The sequence below is a fragment of the Choloepus didactylus genome, chromosome 14, assembly GCF_015220235.1.
Source record: "Choloepus didactylus isolate mChoDid1 chromosome 14, mChoDid1.pri, whole genome shotgun sequence".
Taxonomy (NCBI): Eukaryota; Metazoa; Chordata; class Mammalia; order Pilosa; family Megalonychidae; genus Choloepus; species Choloepus didactylus.
The window spans coordinates 57,808,810-57,829,052 of NC_051320.1; the positions used below are offsets into that span (position 1 = coordinate 57,808,810).

A 20,243-nucleotide genomic window follows, 5' to 3' on the forward strand; every position below is an offset into this window, starting at 1 on the left:
CAAGGACACACCCACGGCAGCTGAAAGAGAAAGCCGCTGAAGCCAGAAGCTAGAAGCAATGAAACCCAGAAGAGAAGGACCAGTAGACATCACCATGTGCCTGGTCATGTGACAGGGAAATCTGGATTGCCAGCAGCGTTTCTTCAGGAAGAAGGTATTGTCCTGTTGATGCCTTTATTTGGATTCAGGGCCTCAGAATTGTAATTTGTAAGTTAATAAATCCTCATTGTTAAAACCCAGCCCATTTCTAGTATATTGCATTTCATCAGCTTTAGTAAATCAGAACACTGGGGATGGGGGTGGGCAGTGAGAGATGCAGGAAACTCTCTCCCACCCAAGATACCCCACAGATATAAGGCAGAGACTGGCTGCCATGAAGAGGGGCAGGAACACCGATAAATCCTTGTCCCTAAGGCTCAGACATGCAGGGTGTGCTGAAGACTAAGACTGGACCAAGAAAACTGGGAACCTACTGCCACCACCACAGCTCTGCAATGAGTAAAGAGCACAGACAGTTTAGTCCCACGAGAGGAGCAAAAACACAGACAGAGATCCCTTCTGTGGAGCAGACATGGAGGGTCTGTTGAAAACTGAGAATGGAGCTCAGAGACTGAGAAAAATCTTCTGGCACCCAAGGCCACACTAAGCAGAGGGTAATGACAGTCCACCATTAGAGAACTTTGGAGTCTCATATACTGCACCTAACTATAGCAATCATGAACCCAACTCCACCAATCCTACTACTAACTACTAATCTTAACTACTAATAAGATTGACTCAACATCTCACATCAATGGCTTTATAGAAGAAAAGGCATGTCCATTTACGGGTAGAAATATGATTTACTTTATTCTCTACTGCTCTTCTATAATGTCCAACATTTAATTAAAAAAAAGAGACATTTAATAAAAAAATGAGACATACAAAAAAGCAAGGAAAAAGTGAATCATAGTCAAGATAAGGCAATAGACAGAACTAAACAGGGAGATGACCCAACTATTGGAATAATGAGACCACAATTTTTAAATAATTATGACTAACATGTTAGAGGCTCACATAGAAAAGAAGGATAAGATGCAGGAACAGATGGAGAATTTCAGTGGAGAGATGGAAATTATAGGAAAGAGTCAACCAGAAATTCTAGAAATAAAAAATGCAGTATCAAAGGTGAAGAATTCCTTTGATAGGCTGATCAGGATAGAATACACAGTTAAGAAAAGAATTAGTAAACTTAAATATAGGTCAATAGAAATTATCCAAAATGAAATACAAAAAGACAAGAGAATGGAAAGGAAGGAATGAAGGAGGGAAGGAAGGAAGGAAGGAAGGAAGGAAGGAAGGAAGGAAGGAAGGAAGGAAGGAGGGAAGGAAGGAAGGAAGAAAGGAATGAAGGAGGGAAGGAAGGAAGGGAGGGAGGGAGGGAGCGAGCTAGGATCCAATTTTTCAAAATCAATGAATGACATCAACCCACAGATCCAAGAAGCTCAGAGAATCTCAGATAGGATAAACACAAAACAAACCAAAAAATACCTAACACATCATAGTCAAACCTGTAAAACCAAAGATAAGAGAAAATTTTATAGGCAGCCAAAAAATTTAGAAATATTACATAGAGAAAAACGAAGTTAAGAACAACAGCAAAAGTCTCATCAGAAACTATAAGCTAAAAAAACAGCTGTCTATCCAGAATTCCATGGGCATCAACAACATTTTTTTAAATGAAGGCAAAATAAGACTTTTTTCAAAAGAACAACAGCTGAGAGAATTCATTGCTAGTAGAACTAAATTTACAATAAATGTTAAAGAATATTCTTAGGGCAGAGAATTATGATACCAGATAGAAATCTGGCCCATAGAAATAAATGACAAATGTCAGAAATAGTAGAAATGAGGATAGATATAAGATACTTTTTCTTATCTCTAAACATTTTAAAAGATAATTGATAGTTTTGTGGGATTTATAACATATGCAGAAGTAAAATTTAAATGAAACAATACAAAAGGAGGAAATACAGGTCTACTGTTATAAGGGTCTTATACTATATGTAAAGCAATATGATATCATTAGAAGGTGTACAGTAATAAATTAAAGATAAATTGTATAAACCATAGTGCAACCTCTAAAAGACTGAAATAAGGTGTAACTTAAAAGCTAATTATAGAGATAATTAATCCAAAGAAATAAAAATGGAACAAAAAACACATGAGGCAAATAAAATCTTTAACAGGATAGGACATTTAAATGCAATCAATAATTACATAAAGTAAAATCTAAACACACTAATTAAAAGGAAGAAATTGTAAGAATGGTTAAAAAAGAAAGATCCAAATGTATGGTGTCTACAAGAAATCCACTTTAGATATAAAGTTATACAAATATTAAAAGTTAAAAGATAGACCTTGCAAACCCTAACCAAAAGAAATTTGGAGGGGCTATATTAATATCAGACAAAATAAATTCCAGAAGAAGTAATATTGCCAGGTGTACTTGTTTCCTATAGCTGCTGCAACAAATTACCACAAACTTGGTGACTTAAAACAAAAGAGATATATTCTCTCATAGTTCTGGAAGCTGGAAGTCCAAAATCAGTTATCACTGGGCCAAAATCAAGGTGTCAGCAGGGCCACACTCTGTTGAGAGGCTGTTGGGAAGAACCTGTTCTTTGTCTCTTCTAGTTTTTGATGGTGTCCAGCATTCCTTGACTTGTGACCATTCGTGGCCTCATCCTCCAATCTTCAAGGCCAGTAGCCTCAAATCTCTCTCTGCTGTGTGCCCTCATGGCCTTCTCCTCTGAGTGTGTCATATCTCCCTCTGCCTCTCTCTTATATGGACACTTGTAATTACATTTATGGCCCACCTGGATAATCCAAAATAATCTCCCTATCTCAAAAACTTTAACTTAATCACATCTACAAAGACCTTTTTTTTTTTTTTTTTCAAACATGGAAACATTTACAGGCTTCAAGAACTAGGACTTGATTTCTTTGGGGGACATTATTCAACCAACTACATCAGAACTTAGGGAAAACATTATATAACAATAAAACGGTCAATTCATCAAGAAGACATAGCAATAAATGCATATGCACTTAATAACTAAGCTTTGAAACACATGAAGTAAAAACTAATAGAACTAAGAAAGAAATGGACAAATCTACAATTCTAGTTGGAGCCTTTGACACAGCTCTCTTAATAATTAATAGAATAAGTAGACAAAATATCAGTGAGGATATAGAAGACCAAACAACACTAGCAAATTGCATTTATAGGACTTTCCAACACAAAACAGCAGAATGCATATTTTTGTCAAGTGGACATAAAATATTTACTAAAAAACTACTACATTTCTGGGGCATTAAATGAGATTCAATAAATTTGAAAGTACTGACATCATACAGTGTATTCTCTGTCAACAATGGAATTAAACTGGAAATTTGTAACAGAAAAATATCTGAAAAGTCCCTGAATATTTGGAAATTAAACAATACTCCTAAATAACCCATAAGTCAAAGAAATCACAATGGAAATTAGAAAATATTTTGAATTGAATGAAAATGAAAACCAAAACATCAAAATTTGTGGAAGACATCTAAAGAGTTGCTTAGATGGAAATGTATATTAATAAATGATTACATTAAAAAAGAAGAAAGGTCTCTGTGATAGTTAGGCTCGTACGTCAACTGGCCAGGTGATGGTGCCCTGTTGTTTGGTCAAGCAAGCACTGGCTTGTTACTGTGAGGACATTTTGTGGACTTAAATCTTCAGTAAATTGATTGTATCTATGGCTGATTACATCTACAATCAACTGAGAAGAATGCCTGCAGCAATGAGAGATGTTTCATCCAATCAGTCTAAGGCTTTAAAAAGAGAAATTATGATTTCAGTAGTCAGAAGAGAGAATTTTCATCTCTACTTTAGCCGGCCAGCTTCTACTGGGGAATTCATCAAAAACCGGCATCAGAGTTCCCAGTGTGCAGGTTTCCCTATGGAATTCGGACTCATGCATCTCCACAGTTGCATGAGACAATTTTATAAAATCTCATATTTACAGATACCTCCTGATGGTTCTGTTTCCCTAGAGGACCCTGATTAATACAGTCTCAGATCAATGATCCAAACCTCCACCTTAAGAAACTAGACAAAGGAGGGCTAATTAAACCCCCCAAAATCAGAAGAAAATATCTGATAGCAATAAGAACAGAAATCAATGAAATTGAACACAACACCAACAGAGAAAACTAATAAAATAATAAAATAAAAGGCTGTTTCTTTGAAATGATCAATAAAATTGATAAACCTCTAGCCAGATCAGTCAAGAAAAATAGAAGGCACAAAATACCAGTATCAAGAATTAAAGGTACATCATTATAGATTCCACTAATATTAGAAGGCTAATAAACAACTTCATGCCAGTATTTTTGAAAACCTAAATGATATGGACACCTTCCAGGAAAGAGAAAAATTATTGAAACTCACTCAAGAAGAAATAGATAACTTTAATCTCCCCATAGCTACTAAAGAAATTGAATTCATACTTGAAAATCTTCCCACAAAGGAACTCCAAGCAAATGGCTTAACTGATTCAACCAAATATTTACAGAAGAAATAATACCAATTCTACATAATATTTCCAGAAAATAGACGAGGAGGGAACATTTCCAACTCATTTGATGAAGTCAGTATTACCCTGATACCAAAACCAAATAAAGACATGGCAAGAAAAGAAAACTACTAACTGATATCTGTCATGAACATGGATGCAAAAATCCCTTAAAAAATATTAGCAAATAAAATCCAACAATATATAATATATTATAACCAAAAGGAGTTTTTTCCAGCAATTCAAAGTTGGTTCCAGCATTCAGAAATCAATCAATATAATTTACGATATCAGACTAAAATGCAAACATCATATGAGAATCTCATAATTTTCAGAAAAAATCACTTGAGGAAACTCAATATCCATCCATGATTAAAACTACTAGTAAACTAAGAATAGAAATAAACTTTTCTGAATCTGACAAAAAGCATCTACAAAAACCTATAGCTAACATACTTACTGGTGAAAAATGGATTATTTTTCCACCAAGATAGAGTCCAGAAATAGACTCTGGTTAACTGATTTTTTAAAAATATAAACTTTCTATTTTGGAGTAATTGTAGAATTATAGAAAATTTGTAAAGATAGTACAAAAAGTTCCTATATATCCTTTATCCAGTTCCCCCTGTAGTTAACAATACCATAGTACCTTTGTCAAAAATAGAAAACAAACATTGGTTTATTATTATTAACAAATTCCAGACCTTTTTGGATTTCAGTTTTTCCATTAATGTTCTCTTTCTGTTATTCAGTCCAGGGTACCACATTTTATTTAATTGTCATTCAATCTATTTTTTACAAAGATGCCAAGGTAATTAAAAAGGGGAAAGGAAGGGCTTTTCAACATATGGTACTAAAAAAAATTGGACATCCATGTAAAAAAGTAAACCTCGACACTTACCTTATACCAGACACAAAAATTAACTCAAAATAGATCATATTACTAAATGTAAAACTTAAAACTATAAAACTTCTAGGAACAAAAAAAAGAAAGGAAAAAATCTTTGTGTCCTTGGTTTTGGCAAGGATTTCTTAGATAGGACACAATAATTACTACACATAAAAGAAAAATAAATTGAACTTTATCAAAATTGAAAAACTTTTACTCTTTGAAATACAGTTTTAAGACTATGGAAAGACAAGCCACAGACGGAGAAGATATTTGCAAAACGCATTTTATTAAGGGCCAGTATCCAGAATATACTCTGTTATTGCTCAATAGTAGAAAACTTAATTTTCAAATGGGCACAAGGAGGATTGTGGGAAGATGGCAGAGTACAGAGCTCCAGGACTCAGCCCTTCCACCAAAATAACTATTAAACAGGCAGGAACTGTCTGAAACAACTATTTTGAAACTCCAGAGGCGAGATGAGTGGGAGGAAGAGGCTGATAAAATCAGGGTAAAGAATAGCACTCTGCAGGGTTTTCCCTGTCTTTCTGGGCCTCGTGTTGTCCTGGACTTTTGCTTTTTAGTTGTTTTGGAGTCCTCCTATTTACAGGAGTTTTGTTGTCCGCAATGTTTCCCAGGAAATAGACCTCCCTTTCCCAGGTGTTTGAAGTTGACAGACCTTTACTCCAGACTGTCCACCTCTATAGTTTCTTAAATTGTCTCAAGTTGCTTTTGCATGGAGGGCAAATTCTCGGAGGCGGGGTATACTGGAGAGGACTTTTCCCAAGTCAGTCATTTCCAGCCCAAACAGGGCCTGAGACCAATGCAGGGGACACATACGATCTCCAAAGTGCTCGGGGCGGGGGGATCAGGAAGGTCACCAGGAGCTTCTCTGATGGCTCCCCAAAGCTGAGCTTTCCTGGCCTGCCCAGCAGATGCAGACCTTCAACAACTATCCCCCACAGCCCTGAGGAAGCCCCCACCTGGGGAGGTCTGAAACAAATGGCTGCTGCTGCCTTTGACCAGGGAGGATAAAACAGTGGCCACCTTCAGAGCCAGGACCCCAGTGGTCCAAAGTCGCTAACACAAAGCTGTGATCAGTACTCAGCCATGCCCATTCCTGGTGTTGGGGAAGAGGCTTTTTATGTCCCTTTCTGCCACCAGTGAGCTAGGCAGGGCTGGACCTCCCAGCGGCCTGCTGTGAGAGTGGGGCATGGGCTCCCGTAGACACGTGCACAGGGAGAGCAATTTGCTATTCTGCCTTGGGCAAACCTTCCTGATAGGAGGGCTGAAGCTCAAGAAAATCTGTCTTATTACCAGCTAGTTACAGAACCAAGAAACAGACATCCCAGAGAATAAATCCCAGAGTTAACTTTTTTTTTTCATTTTTATTGAGATTGTTCAGATACCATACAATTACCCAAAGATCCAAAGTGTACAATCACTTGCCCCTGGGTACCCTCATACAGCTGTGCATCCATCACACTTAATTTTTGTTCAATTTTTAGAAACTTTTCATTACTCCAGACAAGAAATAAAGTGAAAGACAAAAAAAGAAAGAAAGAAAAGGAAACTCTAATTCTCCCCTATCCCTAACCAACCCCCCTCAATTGTTGACTCGTAGTATTGGTATAGTACATTTGTTACTGTTTATGAAAAAATGTTGAAATACTACTAACTGTAGTATATAGTTTATAATAGGTATATAGTTCTTCCTTATATGCCCCTCTAATATTAACTTCTAATTGTATTGCCATACATTTGTTCTGGTTCATGGAAGCAGTTTCTAGTATTTGTACAGTTGATCATGGACATTGCCCACCATAGGATTCAGTTTTGTACATTCCCATCTTTTGACCTCCACCTTTCCTTCTGGTGACATATATGACTCTGAGCTTCCCCTTTCCACCTCATTCACACACCATTTGGTGCTGTTAGTTATTCTCACATCTTGCTACCAACACCCCTGTTCATTTCCTAACATTTAAGTTCATCCTAATTGAACATTCTGCTCATACTAAGCAACCACTCCCCATTCTTAAGCCTCATCCTATATCTTGGTACCTTATATTTCATGTCTATGAGTTTACATATTATAATTAATTCCTATCAGTGAGACCCTGCAATAATTGTCCTTATGTGTCTGGCTTATTTCACTCAGTATATTGCCCTCGAGGTTTTGTCATAAACCCATTTTTTTTTTAATATGGTTTTGTTCACTCACCATACATTCCATCCCAAGTAAATAATCGATGGTTCTCTGCATGGTCATACATTTATGTGTTCACCACCTTCACCACTATCTATATAAGGGCATCTACATTTCTTCCACAAGGCAGGAGGGAGAGTCAAAGAAGGTAGAGAGGCAAAAGAAAGAGGAAAAAAAAAATGACAGCTAGGAAGCAGCAAAAGGAAAAATAACCTTAAATCAAAGTAGAATAAAGAATCAGACAATACCACCAATGTCAAGTGTCTAACATGCCTCCCCTATCCCCCCCTCTTATCTGCATTTACCTGGTATATCACCTTTGTTACATTAAAGGAAGCATAATACAATGATTCTATTAGTTACAGTCTCTAGTTTATCCTGATTGCATCCTTCCCCCAATGCCTCCCCATTTTTAACACCTTGCAAGGTTGACATTTGCTTGTTCTCCCTCGCAAAAGAACATATTTGTACATTTTATCACAATTGTTGAACACTCTAGATTTCACCAAGTTACACAGTCCCAGTCTTTATCTTTCCTCCTTTCTTGTGGTGTCTCACATGCTCCCCACCTTCCTCTCTCAACCTTATTCATAGCTACCTTTGTTCAGTGTACTTACATTGTTGTGCTACCATCTCCCAAAATTGTGTTCCAAACCACACACTCCTGTCTTCTATCACCCTGTAGTGCTCCCTTTAGTATTTCCTGTAGGGCAGGTGTCTTGTTCACAAAGTCTCTCATTATCTGTTTGTCAGAAAATATTTTGAGCTCTCCCTCATATTTGAAGGACAGCTTTGCTGGATATAGGATTCTTGGTCGGCGGTTTTTCTCTTTCAGTATCTTAAATATATCACACCACTTCCTTCTTGCCTCCATGGTTTCTGCTGAGAGATCCGCACATAGTCTTTTTAAGCTTCCTTTTTATGTAATGGATCGCGTTTCTCTTGCTGCTTTCAGGATTCTCTCTTTGTCTTTGACATTTGATAATCTGATTATTAAGTGTCTTGGCGTAGGCCTCTTCATATCTCTTCTGTTTGGAGTATGCTGCGCTTCTTGGATCTGTAATTTTATTTCTTTCATAAGAGATGGGAAATTTTCATTAATTATTTCCTCTATTATTGTTTCTTCCCCCTTTCCCTTCTCTTCTCCTTCTGGGACACCAATGATACGTACATTATTGTACTTTGTTTCATCCTTGAGTTCCCAGAGACATTGCTCATATTTTTTCATTCTTTTCTCCATCTGCTTCTTTGCGTGTAGGCTTTCAGGTGTTTTGTTCTCCAGTTCCTGAGTGTTTTCTTCTGCTTCTTGAGATCTGCTGTTGTATGTTTCCATTGTGTCTTTCATCTCGTGTTGTGCCTTTCATTTCCACAGATTCTACTAGTTGTTTTTTTGAACTTTTGATTTCTGCCGTATATATGCCCAGTGTTTCCTTTACAGCCTCTATCTCTTTTGCAATATCTTCTCTAAACTTTTTGATTTGATTTAGCATTAGTTGTTTAAATTCCTGTATCTCAGTTGAAGTGTACGTTTGTTCCTTTGACTGGGCCATAACTTTGTTTTTCTTAGTGTAGGTTGTAATTTTCTGTTGTCTAGGCATGGTTTCCTTGGTTATCCAAATCAGGTTTTCCCAGACCAGAACAGGCTCAGGTCCCAGAGGGAAGAAATATTCAGTATCTGGTTTCTCTGAGGGTGTATGTGTGTCTTAGAAAACTGCTCCACCCTTTGATGCCTCAGGTCACTGTGCTTTTCTGCCCAGCAGGTGATGCCTGTTAGCCTATAATTCTTGACTGGTGTGAGGAGGTATGGCTGTGTTCCCCCAGGCTCTGGGGTCTGGTTCTGAATGGAAAGGGCCCCACCCCTTTCCTCCTAGAGATGACAGACCCCCCAGGTGGAGGTCATTAGCATTTCAATGGTCTCGCTGTCTGCTTGTGCTGTCTCCACCCTTCCCTGAGTCACAGCCCTGGAAACTGAATATGACCGGGGCTTTCTCCACTGAGCCAAAAAAGAAACAGATAGTCCCCTTCAGACCCAGTCCAAGGCGACCCTCCGGCTCTCCAAGGTCAGTCGTCACCCAAAGCCTCTGTCTGTTTTTTGGGGATGCGTACCTGTAGTGAGCAGTTCACGCTCGCTACTTAAAACCCCAGTTGGATCTCAGCTGAGCTATATTCGCTTGCTGGGAGAGAGCTTCTCTCTGGCACCATGAGGCTTTGCAGCTCGGGCTATGGGGGAGGGGGTCTCACGACTTGGATCCGCAGGTTTTACTTACAGATTTTATGCTGTGTTCTCGGGCATTCCTCCCAATTCAGGTTGGTGTATGATGAGTGGATGGTCTCGTTTGTCCCCCAGCAGTTATTCTGGATTATTTACTAGTTGTTTCTGTTTTTTTGTAGTTGTTCCAGGGGGACTACTTAGCTTCCACTCCTCTCTATGCTGCCATCTTGCCCTGCCTCCCAGAGTTAACATTTTAAAACATTAAAATGAGGTGGGAGACAGTGGCAGCCTGGCGACTGGGTACAAGCTGTCCAACCCTACGCTTCCTCGCTGTCACTTCCACCAGGATCCTTTAGATTGCGTATGTTAGTTGTAAGCCTGCCACCCATCCACCAGTCCTCCGGCCCACCGGTCCACCAGTTCTCCCTTGCACCGCCACCGTCAGCTCTGAGGGTCAGCCAGCCAGGTAACTTGCCCTCCCACCCCACCCACAAGCCCACGGGCCAGGACCGTGGAGGACGGGAAGCTGGAGTTCCCCACCCTCCCACAGTGCAAAGAAGATGCCAAGGAATGGACCTATCCTATGAGATGAGAGATGCAGGAAATTTTACCTGGATTGTTTTTAGGCCCATATTCTTCTGCTATGAAAAGCACGCTACTTATACTACAGAAAAGTGGAATAACCCATATAATAGACATAAGACAAAATATTGAAGTAAACTTTATTAAACCAAACTTTCAGCGATTATTTAGATATTTAGTCTTGGATATTGCAGATAATGCAGTTGAAAATGTAATACACCTTTTTCCCCATGACTAAAGAATTTATTGATAGGAGCTTACAAACTGGAGGAAAAGTTCCTGTCCATGGAAACACAAGGATCTCCAGGAGTGCTGCCTTTGTTACTGCCTACATTGTGGAAACATTTGGAATAAGTACAGAGATGCATTTGCTTATGTTCAAGAAAGAAGATTTCGTATTAATCCTAATGCTGGATTCGTCCATCAACTTCAGGAATATGAAGCCATCTACCTAGCAAAATTAACAATACAGATGATGTCACCACTACAGATAGAAAGGTCATTATCTATCCATTCTGGTACCACAGGCAGTTTGAAGAGAACACATGAAGAAGATGATGATTTTGGAAACATGCAAGCAGCAGCTGCATAGAATGGCTTACTAAAGAGCAACATTATAGAAGACGTGAGTTTCTATTTGGGAAGAAGAAAATACTAGAGAGAATAATAGTGTAAAATGGTATAAAAAAAATAGTTTCTTTTCAATTAAATGTTGCTTCCAGACATGTTTCTCTGCAACTTGTTGAGCAACATTTTAAGAAGATGTTGGACTTCTGCAATAGATGGCAGTTACAGTTTTACTCCTTTTTGGGTTTTGCTTTTTCTCACTTTACAGTTTTATTATAAACCAAGAATTTTGGACTTGCAAAGAGGTATTATTGCAATAATGCATTTTTCATACTTGAGATTTATTGGTATGATATAAAGTTATTACTTTAAACAAAATGCAAGTTAAGGGGAATTGGTTTATAAAATTTGAGTTAATTTATAACAAACAAGTTTACTAAAGTTTGCTAAAAATTCATTTTGTTATATAACATTTTAAAAGTAATTTTACAGTTTAGTTTTATGATGGAACCTCTTACAGAAACATTAACAAAATACAGGACTATGTCACGTTTCTCTTTTTTAGTATAATTCAATACCTTAATTGTCCTTTTCTTTTTCTAAGCTCTTCTTGGTCCTTCATTAATAGTCTTTAAATCATGTCATTAGCCAATTTTCCTTACTTTAACATGATCCAGTTATTGCTTCTTTCCCTGTTACCTTCCTAATTTGTTTATTCCATTAAAAAAAAAGTTAATGAAAAAAAACATTAAAATGTACAGTGTGCAACAAAAGAGGTCAAGACAAAGAAACAGGAAATGATGGCCCATCAAAAGGAAGAGAATGAAAATACAGAAAACACCAAAGAAGAAGACCTGAATGTGGACGTATCAAACAAAGACTTTAAGCAAATAATCTTTAAAATGCTCAAGGAGATGAAAGAAAATACAGAAAAAGAGCTAAAGGACACCAGAAAGAGCAAAAGGATACTAAAAGCAATATGACAGTCTTAGTAAAGACGCAGAAATTTTTAAAAGGAACCAAACAGAACTACCGGGGTTGAAGACCAAAATAACTAAAATGAAAAATGCCAAGGAGGGTTTCAAGAGCAGACTGGAACTGGCATAAGAAAAAATCAGTGAAATCAAAGAGAAGACACATGAAATGATTCAGGCTGAAGAGCAGAACGAGAAACAAATTATTAAAAGTGGAAATAGCCTAACACACCTCTGGGACACCATCAAGTATATCTATATACACATTATGGGAATCCCAGAAGGAGAAGAAAGAGAGAAAGGGGCAGAAGGAATATTCAAAGAAATAATGACAGAGACTTCCCAAAAGCCCAGAGAACACCAAACAGGATAAACATGAAGAAAAAATGTACCCGTCATATACTGATTACACTATTAATTGCAAAGGACAGGAGATAGTTCTGAAAGCTGCAAGAGAAAAGCAACATGTTACATACAAATGAGTACCAATTAGATTGAGTGGTGATTTCTCATGTTTATCATACAATAGAATATTATTCAGCCATGAAAAGGAGTGAAGTCCTAAAACCTGCAAAACAACATACATGAACCCTGAAGACATCATGTTGAGTGAAATAAGCCAGACACAAAAGGACAATTATTTTATCATCTCACTGATTTGAAACAATTAGAATAAACTCATATAGAGTCAGAATCTAGAATATAGGTTACCAGGGGATGGGTTGGGGATAGAGGATGGATAATTAAGGCTTAAGATGTACAAAGTTCCTATTTGGAATGATGGAAATGTTTTGGTAATGAATGGTTGGTGATGATAGCACAACATTGATAATGAAATTAACAGTACTGAAATATACACATCTGAATGTAATTGAAAGGGGGAAATGTTAGGTTGCATAAATGGTAACAGAATAAAAATTAAAAAACAAAATCCATGGAACTAAACTACACAGTGAATCCTAAATTAATCCATGGTCTTTAGTTAATAGTACAATTATAAAAATGTGCTATCATCAATTTTTTTAAATTCAGTTTTATTGAGATATATTCACATACCATACAATCATCCATAGGCTATCATCAATTTTAATGACTGTTCCACACCAGTGCAATGTGCTGGTGGTGGGGTGATTTATGGAAATCCTGTATTTTATGTATTATTGTTCTGTAAACCCAAAGCTTCTTTAATAATGAAAAAAATGTGCAAAAGATTTGAACAGACATTTCACCACAGATGTGTACAGACAGCAAACAAGCACATGAAAAGATGTTCAATAATTCATCATTAGGGAGGTAGAAAGTAAAATTGCAATGAGATAACACTATATACCTACTCAAATTACTAAAATCAGAAAGACTGTAATACTAAATGCTCATGAGGCTGTGGAGCAACTAAAACTTTCCTATATTTCTGGGTGGAAAGCAAAATGGACTGCTTACTTTAAACAGTCTGGCAGATTGGGTTTTTTTTGTTTTTTGTTGTTTTTTTTTTTAGTGTTAGGTCTATGCCTCCTACACTTACCATATGAACCAAATAATCCCTCTCATAGTTATTTACCCAAGAGAAATGAAACATATATCCACATAAAGACCAGTTCATGAATATTTATAGCAGCTTTCCTCATAAGAGCCCAAAGCAATAAGTCATCCAAACGTTTACTAACAGGTGAATGGCTAGACAAAATGTGGTTCACACGGAATTCTATTCAGCAATAAAAGGGAACAAACTACTGATACATGCTACATGGATTAATCTCCAATGTTTTATGCTAAATGAAAGAATTCTGAAACAAAACTAGAGTAGAAACACTACTTGGTAAGTTGAAGTGATAAAAAGAATAAGGCAAGCATTAATAATGGCTATTCAAGTATTTGGGGTGCCTAATGTTTGCTCCCATCAGATGGAAAATCATGGTATATGTAGGTGATACGACGTTCCACACTAGTTGTTAAATTCAAACAAGGTACAAGCCAATACTTCTACCTCTTCCACAAGACCACAATGTCCTGGCTTTCTTCCTACCTCTCCATTTTTTCCTTTTTAGTCACCTTTGTACATTTAACCTCCTCATCCTGTACATTAAATATTGGAGAACCCAAAGACTGGGTTCTAGGGATTCTTTTCTCATGGCAGCAGTTCTCAATCCTGGCTGCACATTGGAATTGCCAAGATGGGGCCTGGACATCAATACATTTTAAAAACTCCCCAGGTGATTCTATTATGCAACCAGGATTAATAATCATTCTTCTACACTCTCTCTAGGTGATCCTATCCACTTCCATTGCTTCAACTAAAATCTACATATATTAAATATACATGTATCTCTTTACCCTATGTTACATCTCCAACCCAATCACCTCTCAAGTACCTAAAACTAAGCAAGTCCAAAACTGAACTCATCATCCCCAAACCTGCTCTTCCCCTCCCCCCATTTTCCTCTCTCAGTAACCAGTAAGATCACGCACCCAACTGCTCAAATCAGAAAGTTGAATAACATCCTTAATTCTTCCTTTTACTTTACCATTTCTCCAATTCAATTAATGAATTTTATCATTTTATATCTAAATATCTCTAGAATCAGTCCTCTTTTCTCCATATCCAGGGCCACAACATGGTGATCATCTAGTTTATTCCAAATGGGCACTGGTATACAATAGACTTGAGTTTGAGCCCTAGCTCTGCCATTTATATTTTCAGTACCTGGGGGACAAGTTGCCTTACCTCTCTATGCCTCAGTTTCCTCATCTATAAGATGGAAATAAAACAGCACCTAACTCAGGGTTCTTGTGAAGATGATAGTTTAGGCGTTAGGGGGTCATGGGAGAAAATCATGGTTTATAAATCTGAGAAAATCTTGTTCTGTATTTACCTGGTGGCAGCTCTTTCAAAGTACACTGGAGGATCAAGTCAGAACAGGTCACTCTGTCAAAAATAAAGAAAGTTATTGTCTTAGATTATCAGGAACTTGCTGAATGAGGGAGACTATTTCTTGCTCCAGAATCCCTTGCATTGTTTGCTGTCTCTGCCCATGACCATGAGTAGTGAGGATGACTACTATCATGCCTGCTTCACCTGCCCTTGGCCTGCTCCACTCCATTTTGCACACCAGCCAGTGATCATTTTTAAATTTGAGCACGACACTCCTCTTCTGAAAGCCCTTCAATGACTTCTTCTTGCCCTGTGAATAATGGACAAGCTATTTGCCATGATTTATAAGGCTCTTCATCTTATACTCCCCTATGTCTCTAGTCTTGTCTCTCACATTCTGCACTTCCTTCAATTCCTCACTCCTTCTCACCTCCCGGCTTTACTACATACACCCTGTCCCCTCTGCCAGGTCTACCTTTCCCACTCCCCACTCACCTCTACCTGGCTAACTCCTATTTGTCCTTTTAATCTCTGCTTAACTGACACTTCCTGAGTCAGTCCCTCTCTTCCCCTTGACCATCATAAACTACTGTTTCCACTTCCAAGGCAACCTGCACTTTTTCTTTTGTAGCATCATACATGCCACTGCTTATTCAATATCTTGTCTTCCCTATAAGCTCAGAGATTATGTCTGTTTTGTTCACACCTGTATGCTCAATGTCTAGCCCAGTGCTGGTCTCACAATAGACACTTAATAAATATCTATTTAGTAAATAAATTAATAAACCCATTCCTCAGCCCCCTAACTCTTCAACTCATTTTTTGTCCACACTGATTATTTAGAGACTTCCTACTTCAATATTATTTTCATTGAACCAATGGCATTGATTGTAAGAAACAGTTGTTTTATATACACAATAAGAAAAAATGCTGTCAATTAAAGTATGACACAATGCTTTCTAAGAATTAGAAAATTTAAACTTGTGAATGAGCTCTATTAGACTTATTTAGATATAAGTTCTATTATAGCCATTAAAAAGGAATATATAAGAGAAATAAATTGGTTTATATCCCAAAGACTACTTCATATTCAGAAGACGACCCTTCTGAATCACTCCTTGCCTAAGGGTCCAGCGACTGTGTTTCTCCATACAATATTGTCCTCTAAACCACCAACAACTTTAGTGACGGGGCATTCCTTAAAAGAGTGCTCAAGTATTGTCTGGGATTTTCATCTGAGCTGCTGACATCTTCCCATAAGTTTCGATGTCGGCCAAAAAAATCTTACAAAGAGGTGTCAGCAGAAGGTTTCAGTCAACACCTAGGACTCATATTTCTTTCTCAAATAATCCTGAAATTGATTGCTGACCGGAACACTGAGGGGTTGCGCATGTCCTGTCATGCAACTAAGAATAACTACCAAGTCCACACAGCCACGGGCAATGCACCTGATCACCACCTGACCAACCGCAATGTAAACACTATCCAAGTATTGAAACAGGAGAAAAAATAAAACGTGTTTTAGAATCAGTGGAATATGAGAAGTCCAAACAGACTCCTCAGAGAACTAAGGACAGTTAAAAGGAAGAATGCAAATTCATGCTCTCCCTCTTCCTCTCTTTCCCTGCCTTTCCCTTCTTCCCCTCCCTCTCTCTCATACACACACACATACACTCATTTACTTGCACATGGTTAGAGACAATGGTCAGAAAATTCCAGCTCCACAACAAGCCAGAGTGGTGGGATGGGTACGCAAAGCCACCAGCTGAGGGAGGGAGTGGGGGATAAGAGCAGCTAGCATGCTCTAGCCAAGCCCTGGGCTCAGGTGCCTCCACGTTAGGGGAAGGATGCACTTTCTCATTTTCTGCTAGTCCAGCCATGGCCCCAGGACACGGCGTCCTCCTATAGGAGTCTCTTCTCCCTGGAAAAGCCACTAGGCTCCTCTGTGCCTCAGTTTCCTCACCTGCATAGTCAAGATAATGGATTAGATTATGTTCAGGGCCCCACTAGGAAAGAGATGACACACTTGAATGGGAGCATTTAATGAAGGGACTATTTACAAGGTGTGGACAGGGTTAAGGAAAACCACCAAGGGACAGTGAAGCACCTCAAAGCTAGCAACAAGCAGGAAGCGATTAACACCCCAGGCCTGAAAGCTGAACCGGGAAAAAGAGCTGTGGACCTGATACAGGACTCGGTACAGAAGCTGTGAGCATGGGAGGGGCCTGCCTGACAGAAGCTATGGCTTTCAGTAGATAAATGCACCACAACCTGCAGCATTAGGAGAGGGGAACCAGGGAATAACTATTCCAATTTGTCTCTCTTCCCACACTCTGATTTCCTGCAGATGCCTTGCATTGGCTAAATCCAAACAGAAGCCAGAAGGCAGAGAAGCCCATTTATAAAGCCCATAGACAGCCTCCCAGGGCCCGGAGCAGCATGGAAAATGGGGAGACTAGATTGGGAAGGACAAACAGAGAATACTCGGCACATATAATCTCTGAGTTCCCACCAAGAGCCAATATTCTATGAAATTTTTGGTACAGAATTAAGCTTACTGTAGCAAGAAAAAATTTCTAAGTATGTACTCCCAAGATTTGAGGAAAATCCACCAGGATGCAGTTTCTCATTGTTCAGGCAGCTTAGCTCAAATAACAACAGTTATTTTCTGATCTTAGAGACAATTCTTTGAGAACACCACACTAAACAGTCCCTGTTTTTCTTTAACTGAGCTCTTAAAATGTAATGAGATTCTGTCTTGAACTAGTAATTGCCATTTCTTCCTCCCTGGTCTTTGCTATCACCCTCCGAGAACTTCTTCCCAGACAGTAGAATCCTGCAATGTCCACTGCCTCACAGAACAGATGTTCCAGCAGGAGCAGAGAAAAGATTCAGCTTTCTGAAGCCCAGGTCCTCCAAGTCTCAGAGCACAGACAATACCTGATGAGCCAAAGCAATGCTACCACCACCACCCCACACACACACCCAGATCAGAAACCATTATTTTCTGCGGTAGGAAAGTACAGAGAGAAAGTTCAGATTGAGTAGAGACCGTGGTTCCTGGGAAATGTTTCCCCAAATCCATTCCCACCAATACCAGAGAGTAAATGGTAAGTGCATCATGAGTTCTTTACTCCTCTCACTCACAGCTAATTTTAAAATCTCCTGTTCTCTCCCTTGACTGGGCTCAAGATCCAAGTATCACTCACCTCACTGCATGCCCACGCTTCAGTGGGAATGAAGTCCCACAGGAGGTCAGGAGTCCTAAGACTGCCAAGTCCTAGAGTCAAGGATCCTTTCCAAAGTATCCAGGAAGTGGTGCTGACCACGTTTGCTAGCATCCCATTCTTTCCTGAATTCAGAGGTGAAGCTTTGCTCTGAAGTGCACGGGGTTTTGCTGTAACCAACTGACGTCTAACTGAGTAGCACCAACCATTAGAGAGTCATCATACTGTGCCATAAAAGCTCTCTCAGAATAGAAGGGAGTCATACTGGGTTAGGAAGAAAACCCATTGGAAAAAAACAAAAATAAGTTTTCAGAGTAAAACATTTCTTCTTTCAAACAAGTTAGGTTACTTCCAAGAAGCTTTATAAAATGAAGGGAAACCCTTTAACCCTTGACAAGTAATAAAATAAAAGGTAGGGGGTAGGGGGAGTCTCGCTGGGGCAAAGTTTAGTAATGAACCAGCTGGAAGACCGAGGCCAAACTGCTTAACCTCTCAGTGTCTCATCACCCACATAAAGGTCAGGGTTTTGGATTAAGATAAGTATCAAGGTCCCTTCCAGCTCCAAGAAAATATTACTTTCAAGCTGGGAAAGGAATTTTCCAATTAGTTCACTGTCCAAGGACTTGCCACTGAAAAATGAAGCAAAGAAGGAAGAAGTGCCATCATTAGCTAATGGGGCTTGAGTCTGACAAACAACAGAAAAGACACATTCTTTGGATCTTGTGATCCTGGTGCTTTGATGTGTCCTAGGCTGCATTCCCATCTCAGATGATACCATGCAAAAGGGCCATTCCATGCATCTCGAGAATGCCCCCACCATAAAAGGAATTCTTTCAAGTGGTCCCTCTGTAACATTACACAGTACTTCTGATGTGACAGTTTCAGTTAGCTTCAGACTTCAACTCTAGATGAAAAAATTACAGCTGGGTGATTTGTCAAGTGCTAGGTCTAATCCTTGCTGCTCTTTTGCCAGAGTCCTTATAAAGAAGAATGCCAGATGTACTGATGTATTTAATGGGAAACTGAATGGGAAGGAACAAAACGCAGCAAGCCTAATTGTAATATTTAACTGTTTTTGGAAACCCATCATCTAAACACACCAAAAATAACATTTTCAAAACTGTGACAAAGTCAAAAGTCTCTCAAACATGAAAAAAAATAAGTCTGTCATGAGTAATTCAGAATACAGCAATCTGTCAGTTGTAAAATGCAAGCACTCCTTTATAAATAGTTTTGCATGCTTCCAACTTTCTCAATAAATACCATATTAACATACCCAAAATATTCAGAGATAATTTAATCAACCTCAGAAAACATTAACCAATCAAATGGGCCTGATTTGGACAATAACACTGTATGATCTGCTAAAATCTAAAGCTTGAGACTACAACCATAAGAAAGCTCATTCTCTTTCTTTGTGGACACTAATGCTTTCTTCTTTCAAGAGAAAGGAGTATGTGTGATCAGAATAAATATTGCTTTCCAATGAGGCCTAGACTTGGGGGAATGTCACAATCATGGAAACATAGTCCAAAATAATTAGTAAATAAGTATGATCTTTTCTGGTTCTTGACGAACACTAAAGAGCAACCAATTCATAACCCACAGCAATGCTTATTAAAGCTCCTTCCACTCCTTTTGAAGCCCTTTAGGCCCTAGAGCTACTGGGTTGGGGCGGGGAGAACCTCAACCTTTTTAAAGCCCCAGAGTCGCCTCTTGAAACAGACCCCTCTCCTCCCACCTCTCTTTCACTTTAGCCCTTTACTCCTTCTCCAGATTCTTCATCACTAAGTTATCTAGAAAAGCTGACAAAGATGGAATTTCTTTAAAGGGGAGGGAAGGGGGAAGAAGCTAAGTGGATAAAGACAAAAATCTTTTTATTTGGGAGAAGAGGAAGGATGTCAAACAGTACATGCTGAAACCATGGGCAGGAAAAACTGATTTGTGGAGACATCCTCTGTTACTATAACATTTTCTTCTGAGCATGTTTAACTGCAGGTCATATAACCTGAGCCAAAGATTACAGGGATGAGGAGTCATCAGAAGCAAATAAAACGTGCAAGATCACTCAAAAGAAAGATAAGATGAGGACCACTGGCATATTTCTGCCATA

At 38.6% G+C, this 20,243-nt stretch overlaps 1 protein-coding gene and 1 pseudogene across 2 annotated transcripts in view; one reads left to right on the forward strand and one right to left on the reverse strand.

The window, feature by feature from the left end:
• Positions 1-14,958, reverse strand: part of NCALD (neurocalcin delta) — a 313,506-nt gene extending 298,548 nt beyond the window's left edge. The window contains exon 1 of one of the 2 annotated variants that reach the window (XM_037802654.1): positions 14,905-14,958. The gene's annotated coding sequence lies outside the window, so the exon portion shown is untranslated. The remainder of the gene's footprint in view (positions 1-14,904) is intronic. The other variant, XM_037802655.1, reaches the window with a different exon arrangement.
• LOC119508853 overlaps positions 1-20,243 on the forward strand; it is a 61,282-nt pseudogene that overhangs the window by 15,245 nt on the left and 25,794 nt on the right.